This window comes from Oryzias latipes, chromosome 18, assembly GCF_053564925.1.
Source record: "Oryzias latipes strain Hd-rR chromosome 18, Olatipes_Hd-rR_3.1".
NCBI classification, from domain to species: Eukaryota; Metazoa; Chordata; class Actinopteri; order Beloniformes; family Adrianichthyidae; genus Oryzias; species Oryzias latipes.
In genome coordinates, this window is record NC_136254.1 from 8,202,315 (window position 1) to 8,218,031 (window position 15,717).

Below are 15,717 nucleotides of genomic sequence, written 5' to 3' on the forward strand. Positions count from 1 at the left end.
TTACAAATAATGGCTTGATTGTCATGGTATGGCTAGGAAACAGAGTGACCCAGATGCTGAAACCCGGAAGGAGACTCAGACTAGGAGGAAAGTTTAGGAGTTTTAATTTGGCTGAAGGTGAGTAATGGCGTTTTCCTAGAAGGATGAACATCGGGTGGCTGGAGGAGTCTTGCAGGGGGTGTCCAGGAGCGCAGCACGTGAGACCAGAAGATCGCGACCATGTGATTTACAGAACTGGATAATCCTGAGGCAGAACGAGAGGAGAAATTAATAACATGAAACATGACAAAACACAGGAACTAGACGTGGCCAGACTAAGCACCGTTGGAGGAACAACGAACTGGCATTGACTGAAGATCCACAGGATCCTTATGAAGGCAGAGGCAATGATGAGGTGAGTGGAATCAGCTGGTCGCATCCAAAGCAGGAGAGGCGGGGGAGGGGGAGAGTAACTGACAGGCCACCATGACAGTACCCCCCCCTCAACGACTGCCACCTGGCGGTCCAAGACGACGATCGGGATGGTCACGGTAGAAGTCGTCGATCAGGGTATGGTCCAGAATCAGGGAACGGGAGATCCAAGAATGTACCTCTGGACCATACCCCTCCCAATCCACCAGAAACTGCACACCACGTCCATGGCGCCGGACATCCAGGATCCTGCTGACCGTGAAAGCAGGGGCGCCGTCGATGGTACGGGCGGGCGGCGGGGAAGTGGACGGCGGGCACAGCGAGCTCTCGGTGACTGGCTTGACCTGGAAGACGTGGAACGTAGGGTGAATCTTGAGGGCGGCCGGGAGGCGAAGCCTGACACAAGTGGGGTTTATGACACGTTCTATGGTGTAGGGTCCGATGAACTTCGGGGTCAATTTGCGTGACGAGGCCTGGATGGGAATATTCTGGGCGGACAACCAAACCTTCTGGCCAGGCTGGTAATTGGGACTCACCCCCCTGTGGCGGTTGGCTATCTGGCAGTTGCTCTCCTTAGTGCGAAGGAGAGCCGCCCTGGTCTGCTGCCAGATGTCACGACATCGTTGGAGGTGGAGCTGGACCGAGGGCACTGCCAGATCCAATTCCTGTGAAAGAAACAGAGGGGGTGAGTAGCCCAAAGAGGCCTCGAAGGGAGATATGCCAGTAGCCGTGGAGGAATGGCTGTTGTGGGCATATTCCACCCACACCAGGAACTTAGACCAGTCCTCTTGATTCTGGGCCGCCAGACATCTGAGAGCCGCCTCCAGTTCTTGGTTAGCCCGTTCCGCCTCGCCGTTGGACTGGGGGTGGTAGCCTGACGTAAGACTGACAGTGGCGCCCAGGGCGGAACAGAAAGCCCTCCAAACCTGTGACGTGAATTGGGGACCCCGGTCTGACACAATGTCACAGGGGATAACCATGATGGCGGAAGACTTGATTGACGAGGATGTCGGCTGTTTCCGAGGCAGAGGGGAGCTGTGGCAGAGGAATAAACTGAGCAGATTTAGAAAAACGTTCTATGACAGTCAGGATGACCGTATGGCCTTGCGAAGGTGGAAGTCCGGTGACAAAGTCTACCGCAATGTGAGACCAGGGACGGCTGGGCGTGAGCAGTGGTAATAGTTGTCTGAGGGTGGTCAATTGGAGGTCTAAGAGCGAGCACAGGTGGTACAGGCGGCGACAAACTCCCTGACATCGCGCTCCCTGGTGGGCCAAAAGAAATGTCGTTTGATAAGTCTGGTGGTACGGTAGACCCCCCCATGGCAGGCGATGCGAGAAGTGTGCCCCCACGTGAGCACGTCTGACCTAAGGGCGTCAGGACCAAACAGGGTGCCAGGAGGGCAGGAGATGCCTTCAGGGATTTCGCCTTGAGAACCTTGCTTTCAACCTCCCATGTGAGGTTACCGACAAAACATGAAGTGGGTAGGATGGGAGAGTCAGAGCTAGTTTCGGAGGCGTTGTATTTTCGTGACAGGGCATCCGGTTTTACGTTGCGGCTGCCGGGGCAATAAGTTATCGTAAAATGGAAGCGATCGAAAAACAAGCACCATCGGGCCTGACGGGAATTGAGCCGTTTGGCGCTGCGCAGATAGGCAAGGTTCTTATGGTGAGTTAAAACGAGGAAAGGTTGTTCCGCTCCCTCCAGCCAGTGACGCCATTCTTCCAGAGCCAACTTGATGGCTAAGAGCTTACGGTTTCCCACATCATAGTTTTGTTCGGCGGGACTCAACTTCCGGGAAAAATAGGCGCATGGTTTGAGTTTTCCTGTGGTCTCCTCGCGTTGGGACAAAACAGCTCCCACACCGGAGTCAGAGGCGTCAACTTCCACTATAAACTGTTTAGTTATGTCAGGTTGAATGAGTATGGGAGCGGATACGAAGAGTGACTTGAGTTTTTTAAACACTGCATCAGCCTCCGGGTTCCAGGAGTAGATTCTGTTGACAGATGTGAGTTGGGTGAGTGGGGCCGCAATGCTGCTGTAATTACGGATAAACCGGCGGTAGAAATTTGCGAACCCTAGGAATTGCTGGAGCTTCTTCCGGGTTGGGGGAACTTCCCACTGGGACACTGCCTCAATTTTGGCTGGATCTGGGCGGATATTGCCAGCCTCGTTTATGTAGCCAAGAAATGGGATGGTGGACACATGAAACTCACATTTCTCGGCTTTGACATAGAGCTGGTTTTCGAGCAGCCTTTCGAGAACAAGGCGTACATGATGCTCATGCTGTGCGGGATCGGTGGAGTAAACTAAAATGTCGTCCAAATAAACAAAGACGAACCGATTGAGAAAATCTCTCAGGGCGTCATTAACTAAACGTTGGAAAATAGCCGGGGCATTGGTAAGACCAAACGGTATAACTAAGTATTCATACTGCCCTAGAGGTGTGTTAAACGCCGGTTTCCACTCGTCCCCTTCACGCATACGCACCAAGTGATAGGCGTTGCGGAGGTCGAGTTTTGAGAAGATCTTAGCCTGTTGGACCGAGTCAAAAACTGAATCAAGTAGCGGAAGAGAATACTTGTCCTTGACCGTAATTTGGTTGAGCTCACGAAAATTAATGCAAGGTCTAAGAGACTTATCCTTCTTCTCCACAAAGAAAAACCCTGCGCCAACAGGAGAAGAAGAAGGACGGATATGCCCCAAAGAGAGGGCTTCTTGTATGTAATTTTCCATTGCGCTTTTTTCTGGTCCAGAGAGATTATAGAGCTTCCCCTTGGGAAGTGGAGCTCCATTTAACAGTTCGATAGAGCAGTCGTAAGGGCGATGGGGTGGCAAAGCACTAGCTTTAGAAAAAACGGAGCGGAGGTCGTGATAGCAGGCAGGGACGTTAGTGAGATCAATATCCTTGACGAGACCCGGATTGGGCAACTTATTAGGAGGCATGGCGGAGTGTAAACAGTTAGCCATACAAAAGTGCTCCAGTTAACGACACGAGGTGCGCTCCAGTCATTGAGCGGATTATGAGTTTGGAGCCAAGAAAAACCTAATACTATGGGCGTTTGAGGACACTGGGTGACAGAAAACTGGTGGTATTCACGGTGATTACCAGAGGTCAAAATGAGAACGGGACTAGTGCACTTTGTTATTTGTGTGAGTTGTTTACCCCCCAAACCAACAGCATTGATTGGGGTGGAAAGTGAAACCACAGAAAGCGAGAGATCCTGAACGAGGCGTTGGTCGATTAAACTATGTTCAGCCCCGGAATCTACTAGGGCTTGGAGTTCAACAACTTGGTTTTGGTTACTAATTTTGACGGTAACGAACAAGAACTTAGCGACTAAGGCGAGTTCAGAATTTTCCCCTCGTGGCCTGTCATCTAACGGGGGGGTTCGGCAGTTCAGACGTGAGTTGCATTGAGAGACAAGATGGCCAGGCTGGCCACAATAAAAGCATAAACCTTTCTCCCATCGTCTCTGTCTTTCTTCTGAAGGAAGCTTAGCATGACCGATATGCATGGGTTCAACAGAATGGTTGCAAGACAATTCTCGGTTGGGAGGAGCTGCCAACATAACAGGGGCAACGAGGTTAGCCGATGGCGGCGGAGGCTTACGTTTCTGTTCATTGCGGCGTTCTCGGAGTCGGGCGTCGGACCTCAGAGCGGCGGTGACTAGCTCTTCAAAAGAGTCGGCTTCTGGCTTTGAACATAGGTGGTCTTTTATTCGTTCATTCAATGACTGATAGAAGATGCCTTTAAGAGTGGGATGCGGCCAACCAGCTTCAACGGCAAAAATGCGGAAGTCGATGAGATGATCACTTACCGGGCGGTTACCTTGTTTGAGACTCAGTAACCGCCGGGTGGCTTCTTCCTGCTTTCGTGGCTGGTTAAAAACCAGTTTGAATTCCCCAATGAAGCGGTCGAACGGAAGGTGAGTAATGGGATGGGCGGCCAGAAAAGCTTGAGCCCACTGAAGTGCTTTGCTGCGGAGAGAGTTCACAAACAGAGATATGTGGCTGCGATCTGCCTGATAGTACCTGGGAGCCTGTTGGAATATTAATTGGCATTGAAGCAGGAACCCTCCGCAGGTTTCAACGTCGCAAAAAAAAGGTTCCGGCTGGAGACGGACATTTTCCGGGATCTCGGCGGATGTAGAAATGTGATTGTTGCCGGAAATGGGAACTTGAGCAGCGACAGCGGGATTAGCATGATGACTGGTAGTAGTACTGAGTAATTGCGTTATGCTATCGAGGCGATGGAAAATATCCCACTGTGCCGATGACATGAGAGTGATGGCCTCTGCTTGATGTTTAAGGAGACTACCTTGTGGCGTGGTGGAGCCCTTCCAGGTCAGCTGGGTCAGGAGTGTGGCCAGTTCGTTCTGTCACGGTATGGCTAGGAAACAGAGTGACCCAGATGCTGAAACCCGGAAGGAGACTCAGACTAGGAGGAAAGTTTAGGAGTTTTAATTTGGATGAAGGTGAGTAATGGCGTTTTCCTAGAAGGATGAACATCGGCTGGCTGGAGGAGTCTTGCAGGGGGTGTCCAGGAGCGCAGCACGTGAGACCAGAAGATTGCGACCAGGTGAGTTACAGAACTGGATAATCATGAGGCAGAACGAGAAGAGCAATTAATAACATGAAACATGACAAAACACAGGAACTAGACGTGGCCAGACTAAGCACCGTTGGAGGAACAACAAACTGGCATCGACTGAAGATCCACAGGATCCTTATGAAGGCAGAGGCAATGATGAGGTGAGTGGGATCAGCTGGTCGCATCCAAAGCATGAGAGGCGGGGGAGGGGGAGAGTAACTGACAGGCCACCATTACATTGATGGTCACAAAACATAATAAAGTATATTTTAATAAACAGTGTAGTGAGAGTGAGATTTATCGGCTTTCACTTATGTTGTCAGTAAGACCCTGGACCTAATGGTTCTTTAAGCGTTACAGGTTTAGTTACAGGTTTAGTTTTTACATCAATAACTTAATTCAAAGCACAATCTTCATACAAAGGGAAGATAGTGATCTAACTATTAACTCAGAGGGATAGTAAACCTATTCATAATGAATCCATGTCAGGCTTTAACATCTTGTCCAATATGTCAAATGAAGCTATAATTGATGTTTCAAAAAATAATTAAAAGTCAGTTATTGGTGGAAAATCAGAATTATTCTAATCCAGATCTCATCCCATCAATCTTCCTTGTGATTATTTCTAGGATCAAATTACTTAAATTCAGAATGGGTTCTTAAAAGTCGATATAGAGCCAAATCAGCCAGTCTTTTGAATGGTTCTTTGAAATAAACTGATCCAAAAGATTCAGCCCAACAAAGAGCCACAAATTCCATCTCTAGAATACTAATACAATATGCAAAGGTAAGTTAGGGAGATGTAAGGGAGACACATGCACGTGTGATGGATTTTTCCTTTTTTTTCCACCCCACAAATTTTACCTACCGCCTATGAGCTGTTCACTGCCTACACCCAGACAGACAGCCCATATCCAGCCATATGGGCAGTTGAGACAAATGCTGTACGGGTGATTTGAGTTTCGAATAAGTGCATGCAACTTACATTAGCCTTAAGAATCTTTTACGATGCACTTACCACACACAACAATTCTACATTCCATTTTGAATGAGCTTCTTGGGAACTGCAAGTAACACCTCTACTCCCCTTAAGATGGGCCTTGAATCAGCTGCTCTGCTGTAAAACCACAGGCCTGAACAACTCCAAAACTGGCAGCACCTATACAGGTCAACCCCTATACAGGTGTATGTGACCATAGATCAACATCATAAACTTAATAAGACATGCAGCAAAGCATAAAATACTTTATGTTCTCTACACAGATATTAAAAAGCTGTTGTCCAATTGGTATGGACACCTGTCGTTGCCTCTTATGGTGCTTAATCTCGTATCCTGTCTTGCTTCCATGTTTTTGCCTCTTGCTAATTTTTGCTCTCATGCCTCAGGACTACCATTCACCAGAGCCACCTGAGTCAGAGATCCCCATGAGCCGCCGCTACGTTCTTGAAAATCCTGAGGACCACATCAAGACCTCCAGTCACGCCACGAGCCAGGTCTTTGCAAGACCTCCAGTCACAGCACGAATTCTGTCCGTGCCAAGATCTCCTGCTACGCCTAGGAAACCTAATTACGCCAGAACCTCCAGCCATGCCACTACTCCTAACCAGGCTACGAAATTAAACTTATTACTTACCATGTAACTTACCTGTGTTTTCCTTCCGGGTTCCAGCTTCTGGGTCTGCCTCGTCTCTTAGTCATGACAGAACGAACTGGCCTTACTCCTGACCCAGCTGACCCGTAAGAACCGTAAGCCACCAACTACCATTACTCAGCAATCTATCGCTTCTAATTCATCTCGTCCAGCTGTTTTCGAAAATCCTTGCAAAGTTCTGGAAGAACCCATGCAGATTGGACATTCCAAGTTATCTGCAGAAGAGCGTCAAAAACGTAAGGAGGAGGGTTCATGTTTTTATTGCGGCACTCAGAGTCATCTAGTCTCACAATGCCATTACGGTTAACATCAGATCCCCCCGCTAGAAGACAGGCTGTGGGTGGGCTGTTCATTGAACTCCTCTAAGAAATAATTACTGTTTGTTCCTGTCAAGATTTGTCACCAGTCAGAAGTTTCTGACTTTCAAACCCTTCTCGTTTTCGGAGCCGTACAAAGTTTAATTGATCATGATCTCGACACGCTTCTTTCACTGCCCGTCAAACCTCTGGACACCCCTATCAAAGCTGCGGGTTTAGGGGGTCAAGCCCTTTCTCTAATATATACGTATATATATATATATATATACTCTTCATTACTTCCGGTAACCACAGGGAACGTATTCAATTTTTTATCACTCGCTGTCCTCAGACCTTTTATTGTTCTAGGATATTCCTGGCTCAAATTACATAATCCTCAATTTGATTTGACTCTCCAATGCATAACCAAATGGAGCAATATGACTTAGAAAAAACTCAACTTGAATTTCAATACGTCTTTATTTGAAATAAAATTGTCAAATTTAGTTTGATTAATGATCACAATGTTAAGCGCTGCAACGGTATCTCATACATGAGTTGCTTTTACCCAGGCACATTTTTAGTGCTTTTGTTTTGGTAACTTAAAATATAGAGAGGGGACTGTCAGCATTGTCTGATTTCCACCACAAAATATATTTCATTGCTTAAAACAAATGGAACGAATATGCACTAACCAACAAGGATGTAAAACTATTATTGAGGAAATAAAGTGATGTTTATTTTCAATAATTCTTAATGTAGCTTCTCCAGTACTTTTAAAGGGTTAGGAGCAAGAATGGTGTTTCAGAAAGGGGGGGGGGGGGGGGGGGTACAGACCAATTCTTTCCAGAAACCCAACCAGCCACAAAGAAAATACCCCGCCGTAAATGATGTGCTGTATGTAAACTGCACTTTTTTCCTCAGAAATGACCATTCCACTGTGTATTTATAGTCATTTTAGAAATATCTTGAGATATGAATTGGATTTCTGGACATTATTTTTCTCTAGATCTGTTCCGAAAATTAACGTGGCTTCATTCTATGAAGGTCAAAACACTGACCTCAGCCCGATCTCAACCTAATTTAGCATCTAGTTAAATACAAAACATGACTGAAAACATTACTTTTGATTGGAAATAAACTCAGCCATCAAGGGGTTAAAACTTTCTTTCTGTCTCCTAGTCAAAAAGTGTGATACTGATTCCTGCCTGAGCATTATTTGTTTTCAGTCCTTTTATTAAAACCAGAATGAATATGATCATGAATCTTTGTGTTTGATAATTTTGTATTCATCCCAATAAGGAGAAATTTGAATGTCTGTTAACACACACCCCTGCTTTGGACTAACAATTCAGAGAGGAAGCATGTGGGAAGAAGCTCGTGAACCCAAAAAAACCCCCGATGCATGCAGAGGGAGAACATGTAAACTCCCCACAGAAAGGACCCAACTGCTTTGTGTGGGGTTAGTCTATTTTGTTTTTGTTTATCAGCTCCAGTATAAAGCTACACTATATTACCAAAGGTTTTCTTTCACTCTTTTAAAAGATCAGAATCAGGTGTGCTGATCACTTTGCCTGGCCACAGGTGTATAAAATCAAGTCCCTTAGTTCCAGTGAAAGGAAGTTTGAGTGCTTCAGGAAACCAAAACATGTTGGACAGTTCCATGCTTCCAACATTGTGGGAACAGTTTGGAATGGGCCCCTTCCTCTACTACCGTGACTGAGCACAAAGAAAGGTCCATAAAGATATGGAGGGCAGAGTCTGGTATGGATGAACTTGACTGGCCTGCCATAGTCCTGATCTGAACCCAATAGAACACCTTTGGGATGAATTAGAGCGGAGACTGAGAGCCAGGTCTTCTCCACCAACATCAGTGTGACTTCACCTTTGTGCTTTAGGAATAATGGTCCAAAATTCCTAGAAATACTCCTTAACCTCGTGGACAGCCTTCCCAGAAGAGTTGAAGCTCTAATAGGAGCAGAAGATGGATAAATAACTCTGTGGGTTAGGAATGGGATGGCACTTAAGGTCATGTGTTAGTCAAGGCAGGTGAGCAAATACTTTTGGTAATATAATAATTGAATTAGCACAACATTTTTTATGCATTAAAAACTTCAGTTTGTATTACTGGTTTAGTTCTTTTTCTGGTCCTCCTCCAGACCCCTTCCTTCTGTCCAGTTTCATTTTTAGGTTATCTGGATCTGACCCTTCAGGTGGGAACCTTTGAGGATTGGTGCTGTTTTAAGTCTGATTCACACCTGCACACACATTCACACACTGATGGCAGTGCCCTGCAGGGTGCTAGGCAGACCCCCATACTCAGTGTGGAGTTCAGTCTCCTTTCCAAAGACACTTGGATGCATGCACAGCAATGGCAGAAACTGACCCTGTGACCTTCTGAAAAAATGCTAACTGGACACATTTCTTTTCCTGTTGACTTTATTTTGTTTGACACAGCAGATTTTTTCTGACAAACTTTTTTGCCCTCTTCTTCATCCAAAAGAGAAGTGAGGACTCTCATCCTCTGTAGGACCAAGAGGTCGAAAAATAAAGTTGCCTTGTTACATAAACACACAAGGAAACCACTAAACTAATTTCCTCCATTTGGTCCTTCAACAAGAACACTTTCTGACTCTTCTACTGAACTATTGTTGTCATCAGTTTGTGGTTGAATAATATAAAGAGACATAAACTTTTTGCAGAAAAGATGTTAGAGAAAAAGTTAAAGAAAATTCTGTTAAAACTTCCTGCTGGAGACCGAAAGGGTGTAGAGTTTGTGAGGGCAAAAGTCTGGTCTTCATTGTGTAGACCACAGGCACACAAAGATTTGTAGTGTACATTTCTTTGGTAATAGTATGTGGTATAAATTAAAAAAAAACAATGAGTTACGGTTTACAATCAATATCGTTGTTTTAAATCTTTAATACAAAAAGACAAACATTTTTAATGACACAAACCAGACATTTTTTGTAACACAGCTAGACTGCTTAAAAATATATGGCTATTGTGATCGAAAATGCAAAGTTGTTATTTATTCGAACAGATAAACATTCTGCCATGTGCTAAGGAACACAAAAATACATTCAGTTTTGCTGCTTTGCTCTGAAATACACACACACACACTCCAGGTGTTCTCCATTTCCATTATCTTGATTCCCTTGAATGCAGAGTAACAGGGATCTTCATCCTAGAAATTATGAATTTAACATCAAAAAAGGTTTTTAAATTATACTAATAAGCATTCTTTATATTATTATTTTTATTCTCTGCTTTGAGTCACCAAACCAAGTCTTACCTTTGTTCTGGTCAAGGCAGGAGCTGCATATTTCTCCTCTTGTTAAACAACAGAAATATTTTTTGTTAAACAGCCCATTTCAAAGCATTACTGAAGATAAAAAAGACACTTGTTTCAAGAAAAAAATAATCTTATAAAGAAAGTTCTTCAACTAAAAAATAATCTTGTAAAAAAAGCATCTTAGTGACTAAAGTTTTTTTCCTAAAAAATAGGAATTCTTGGTAAGAAGACTTTTTTTTACCCCTTTGGCTATTTTTATTTTTATTTAAATACATTAACATGTAAAACATTAAAGTTCACCCACCGTTGTATTTGCAGATTTTTGTCTTGTGTATTATGAAAGATTTGATGAAGATCAGCGAAGCTGCCAGAGCTCCTCTCAGGAAATACATGAATAGAGGAAATTTTGATTCTTGCGCTGAGAAAAGTTTGAAGAAAACATTCACAAATCCATATGGCATTTACAAAAAGTACAAACTTTTGTCAAAAGCATCGCTTACAAATAGATTCTTACCTGTGAGGTCCAGCTTGGTCCCGTTTCCAAACAGTATGTGTCCACACGAGACAACAGCACAGTAGTAGATCCCAGCATGAGACTCTGTCAGGTTCTTTATGGGCAGCTCATAGACACAGCTGTGTGTTTGTGTGTTGTTCTTTCTCTCACACTGATCATTCCTGCCTCCATGAGTGTAAATGAGTCCTGGATGAGAGTCTTCAGAGTCACAGAGTCTCCTGCATGGATGTTCTCAGAGGACGACTGATGCACTGAAGTCTGGATGTCAGACGACGTGTCCCTCACATGGAGACTATAGGCCTCCAAAAATGTCACTTTATAAGTGTAAGAACTGATGCAGTAGTAAGTAGAGGAATCTGAGATTTTCACATTTGAGATTTTCAAGTGGTTTTTGTCTTCATTTGTCTGCAGTTCAAACCGTGGATCGTTCTTGAAATCATCTGCAAAAGTTCCAATTTCCTTATGATTGAAAAATTCAGACATGAGTTGTGGTTTCTGTCCCAGAGGTTGTTTATACCAGAAAAAGACATTTGCCCCAGTGCCTTCAAGAAAACATTTTAAGGTCACTTCTTGTCCAACAAAAACTGATTCAAAATGTAAAGAAGCAGACGATTCCTGAGCCCAAGAATTAGCTGAGAAAAAAATTAACAAACATGCATTTCTATTTTTAATCTTTCAACTTTTATAGTTCGGTGTAACAAATATTTATCAAAGCTCTTAAAAGAATGAAACTCACCCACTGTTCCCAGGAGCAGACATGTCACACAGCCTGAAAACACCAGAAGAGTCATTTTTCTGAACCTGCTGAGTCTCACTGAGAGAGGCTAGTTAGTTCTCTACTTTTAAGTGTCAGGACTGAATGTGATCGACCAATCAGAAGTGACTGACCAATCACATGCTCTATAACATTCATCAGTCAATAACTATTATTATATATATATATATATATATATATATATATATATATATATATATATATATATATATATATATATATATATATATTAATTATTATTTTACAGTAGAATATCAGAGACGAGAGAAGTGATTTGTAATTACAGATATAACAAAATGAACACAAAGTTTGCAGCGTTGAAAGATCTGATTGAACATGATACCTGAATATTTTTAATGATAACTTCAAAATGAAAATGTGATACTTTGTAGAAGCAACGTTTCTTTGCAACTTTTATCATCAAAAACTGTAAGATAATGTTTGTATAAAAACACTTGTTTTTAAGTAACCGTAGTTGTCATGATTAGCAAGCGTGGTCGACTCAGGTGCTGGAACCCGGAAGGAGGCTCGGCAGGCAGTGAGGTGAGAATAATGAGGTTTTTAATTAGAAAAGGTCAGGATGGACTTGAGCTCCAGTATCCTTCCAGATTGTCCAAGGAGTGGTTGGAGGGTATTGTTGGCAGCAACCGCGTGATCCGAGACTGGGGTTGGAGAACGTCCGAGCGAGACGGCGAGAGGTGACCCGTGATCAGGTATGCTCCTCCGGTAAGCGAGGTCCTGGAATGAATGTGGAGACAAAAGCAGTTTAGTGGTAAGCAAGAGACAGGCAAGGGCCAGAATCTATGAGAGGCCAGGAGATGCACCATAGGAGTACAACGAACTAGCGTCGGTTACAGGTCCGTGGTCTCCTTAAGAGTCTGCTGGCTGATGAGGATGAGGAGGCGCAGCTGGAGGCATCAGGTGGAGCTGATGAGGAGGACCCGGCCGGGGGCACCGTGACAGTACCCCCCCTCCAACGACCGCCTCCAGGCGGAACAGGGCGGCGATCGGGGTTGGCCCGGAAGAAGTCGTCAACGAGGGAGGGATCCAAGATGAATGAGCGCGGGACCCACGACCGCTCCTCCGGGCCATAACCCTCCCAGTCCACCAGGTACTGGTATCCACGACCCCGGCGCCGAACGTCCAAGACCCGGCTGGCGGTGTAGGCCGGGGCGCCATCGATGAGCCGGGCGGGTGGAGGGGAAGCGGACGGCGGGCAAAGGGAGCTTTGGTGGACAGGCTTGACTTGGGACACATGAAATGAAGGATGGATTTTGAGGGCAGCAGGTAACTTGAGGCGGACACAGTTGGGGTTGATTACACGGTCGATGGGAAAAGGCCCGATGTAGCGGGGAGCCAATTTACGAGAGGTTGCCTGGAGAGGAATGTTCCTAGAAGAGAGCCACACCTGTTGCCCTGGCTGGTAAGAGGGACTCACCACTCGGTGACGATTCGCGATCTGGCAGTTACTCTCTTTGGAACGCAGGAGAGCAGTCCGAGCCTGGTGCCAAACTTCCTGGCAGCGCTGGAGATGGAACTGCACGGAGGGCACCGCCAGATCGAGCTCCTGGGTAGGGAACAAGGGTGGTGAGTAACCCAACGATGCCTCGAAAGGTGACATACCCGTCGCTGCCGAAGGATGGTTGTTGTGAGCGTATTCCACCCATACGAGGTAATCCGACCAATCCCCTTGATTCTGGGCCACCAGGCAGCGTAGGGAAGCCTCAAGTTCTTGATTGGCCCTTTCGGCCTGGCCGTTAGATTGGGGATGATACCCCGACGAGAGGCTGACGGAGGCCCCGAGGGCGGAGCAAAAGGCCTTCCAGACTTGGGACGTGAACTGTGGACCCCGGTCAGACACGATGTCGGATGGTATGCCATGATGACGGAAAACAAAATTAATCAGGATCTGGGCTGTCTCGGTGGCTGTGGGCAGTTGAGAGAGGGGAATGAAATGAGCAGATTTAGAAAAACGATCAATGATGGTAAAAATGACCGTGTAACCATGAGAAGGAGGCAGTCCAGTGACAAAATCAACGGCGATGTGTGACCAGGGTCGGCTGGGCGTAGACAGAGGATGGAGATGACCAGCAGGAGGTGAGTTGGATGACTTGGCCCTGGCACAGGTGGTACAGGCAGAGACGTATTCGCGTACGTCGCTTTCCATGGAAGGCCAGAAGAAACGGCGTTTAAGGAGCATGAGGGTGCGGCGAACCCCACCGTGGCAAGCGATCTTAGACGAATGGCCCCAGGTGATGACATCAGACCTGAGCCTATCGGGTACAAACAGGGTACCAGGCGGGCAGTTAGTATTATCGGGTTTCTCACCTTGGGCCTGTTGCACTCTCGCTTCTATGTCCCACGTGAGGTTGCCCACAAATAGAGAGTCCGGAATAATGGGTGGTGTAGCAGATCCGTCGGTGGTGCTGTATTTTCGGGACAGGGCATCGGGTTTGCCGTTTTTGCTGCCTGGACGATAGGTGATGGTAAAATTAAACCTGTCGAAAAACAGACACCAACGGGCCTGTCTGGAGTTGAGTCTCTTGGCTGAACGGAGGTAGGCCAGGTTCTTGTGGTCAGTCCACACAATAAACGGTTGTTCTGCCCCCTCCAACCAATGTCTCCATTCCTCCAGTGCCAGCTTGATGGCCAGTAGCTCCCGGTTGCCGACGTCGTAATTACGCTCAGCAGGATTGAGTTTTCTTGAAAAAAAGGCACAGGGTTTGAGTTTGCCGGAAGGTGATTCACGCTGGGATAACACAGCCCCTACCCCAGAGTCCGAGGCGTCTACTTCAACAATAAATTGCTTGTGAGGATCAGGTTGAATGAGGATGGGGGCTGAAGTAAACAGTTCTTTAAGTTCATGGAAGGCAGAGTCAGCAGCGTTGTTCCAAACATAGGGAACCTTGATGGAGGTAAGCTGAGTGAGTGGGGCTGCGATGCTACTATAATTTCTTATGAATCTCCTATAAAAGTTGGCGAAACCCAGAAACTGTTGTAGTTTTTTGCGAGACTGGGGAACTTCCCACTCAGACACGGCTCGTAGTTTTGAAGGGTCTGGTTTGATTTGGCCAGCCTCGAGAATGTAACCTAAAAACGCTACAGAATCGACATGGAACTCGCATTTTTCGGATTTAACAAAAAGCTTGTTCTCCAATAAACGCTCGAGGACAAGCCGGACGTGATGACGATGTTCAACTGGGTTATTGGAGTAGATGAGGATATCATCCAGATAGATGAAGACGAAGCGGTTAAGAAAGTCCCGCAGGACGTCGTTTACGAGCCGTTGAAAGATGGCAGGGGCGTTGGTGAGACCAAAGGGCATGACTAAGTATTCATAGTGTCCGAGAGGGGTATTAAAGGCGGTTTTCCACTCGTCCCCCTCTCGAACCCTAACGAGATGGTATGCGTTACGCAGATCTAGTTTCGTGAAAATGTTGGCTACCTGGACGGAGTCGAAGACGGAAGAAATAAGGGGAAGAGAGTATTTATCCTTTACCGTTATTTGGTTTAGCTCTCGGTAGTCAATACAGGGTCTGAGGGTCTTATCCTTTTTCTCAACGAAGAAAAATCCCGCTCCAACAGGAGACGTGGAAGGGCGGATGTGACCGAGAGAGAGCGCCTCCTGAATGTAACTCTCCATGGAGAGTTTCTCAGGTCCAGACAGATTAAATAACCTACCCTTGGGAAGGGGGGCTCCACTGAGGAGTTCAATGGCGCAGTCATAAGGCCTATGAGGTGGTAAAGCACAGGCCTTAGACTTACTGAACACGGTCTTGAGGTCATGATAACAGGATGGAACCTTAGACAAGTCAACATCCTCCTGTTCTGGGAATTTGGCAGCGCCTGAGGTGGGAAGAGCAGAATGTAAACAATTAGCCATGCAGAAGGTACTCCAGTTAACTACCCGGGATTTAGACCAGTCTATTTGGGGATTATGTTGGCGCAACCAGGAAAACCCTAAGATAACCGGGGTTTGAGGAGAGTCGGTAATAAAGAACTGATGGTACTCGCGGTGATTACCGGACGAAATCAGCTGAATAGGTTCCGTACGTTGAGTGATTTTTGAGAGTAATTTACCCCCCAAACCGGCAGCCTTAACGGGAGTGATTAGAGCTTCAACCGGTAGTTGAAGTTGACGAACGAGATTAGAGTCTATGAGGCTGTGTTCAGCTCCAGAGT

General features: G+C 45.9%; 2 long non-coding RNA genes across 2 annotated transcripts; one reads left to right on the top strand and one right to left on the bottom strand.

Moving 5' to 3' along the window:
- The first annotated feature begins 12,006 nt into the window (after positions 1 to 12,006).
- LOC111949288 (uncharacterized) lies at positions 12,007 to 12,253 on the top strand. Its single transcript, XR_002875300.2, has 2 exons — positions 12,007 to 12,078; positions 12,144 to 12,253. It is a non-coding gene; the product is annotated as an uncharacterized LOC111949288 (long non-coding RNA).
- On the bottom strand, positions 12,080 to 12,496 carry LOC111949289 (uncharacterized). Its single transcript, XR_002875301.2, has 2 exons — positions 12,360 to 12,496; positions 12,080 to 12,273 (listed from the first exon to the last, which is right to left on the bottom strand). It is a non-coding gene; the product is annotated as an uncharacterized LOC111949289 (long non-coding RNA).
- Positions 12,497 to 15,717: the final 3,221 nt, after the last annotated feature.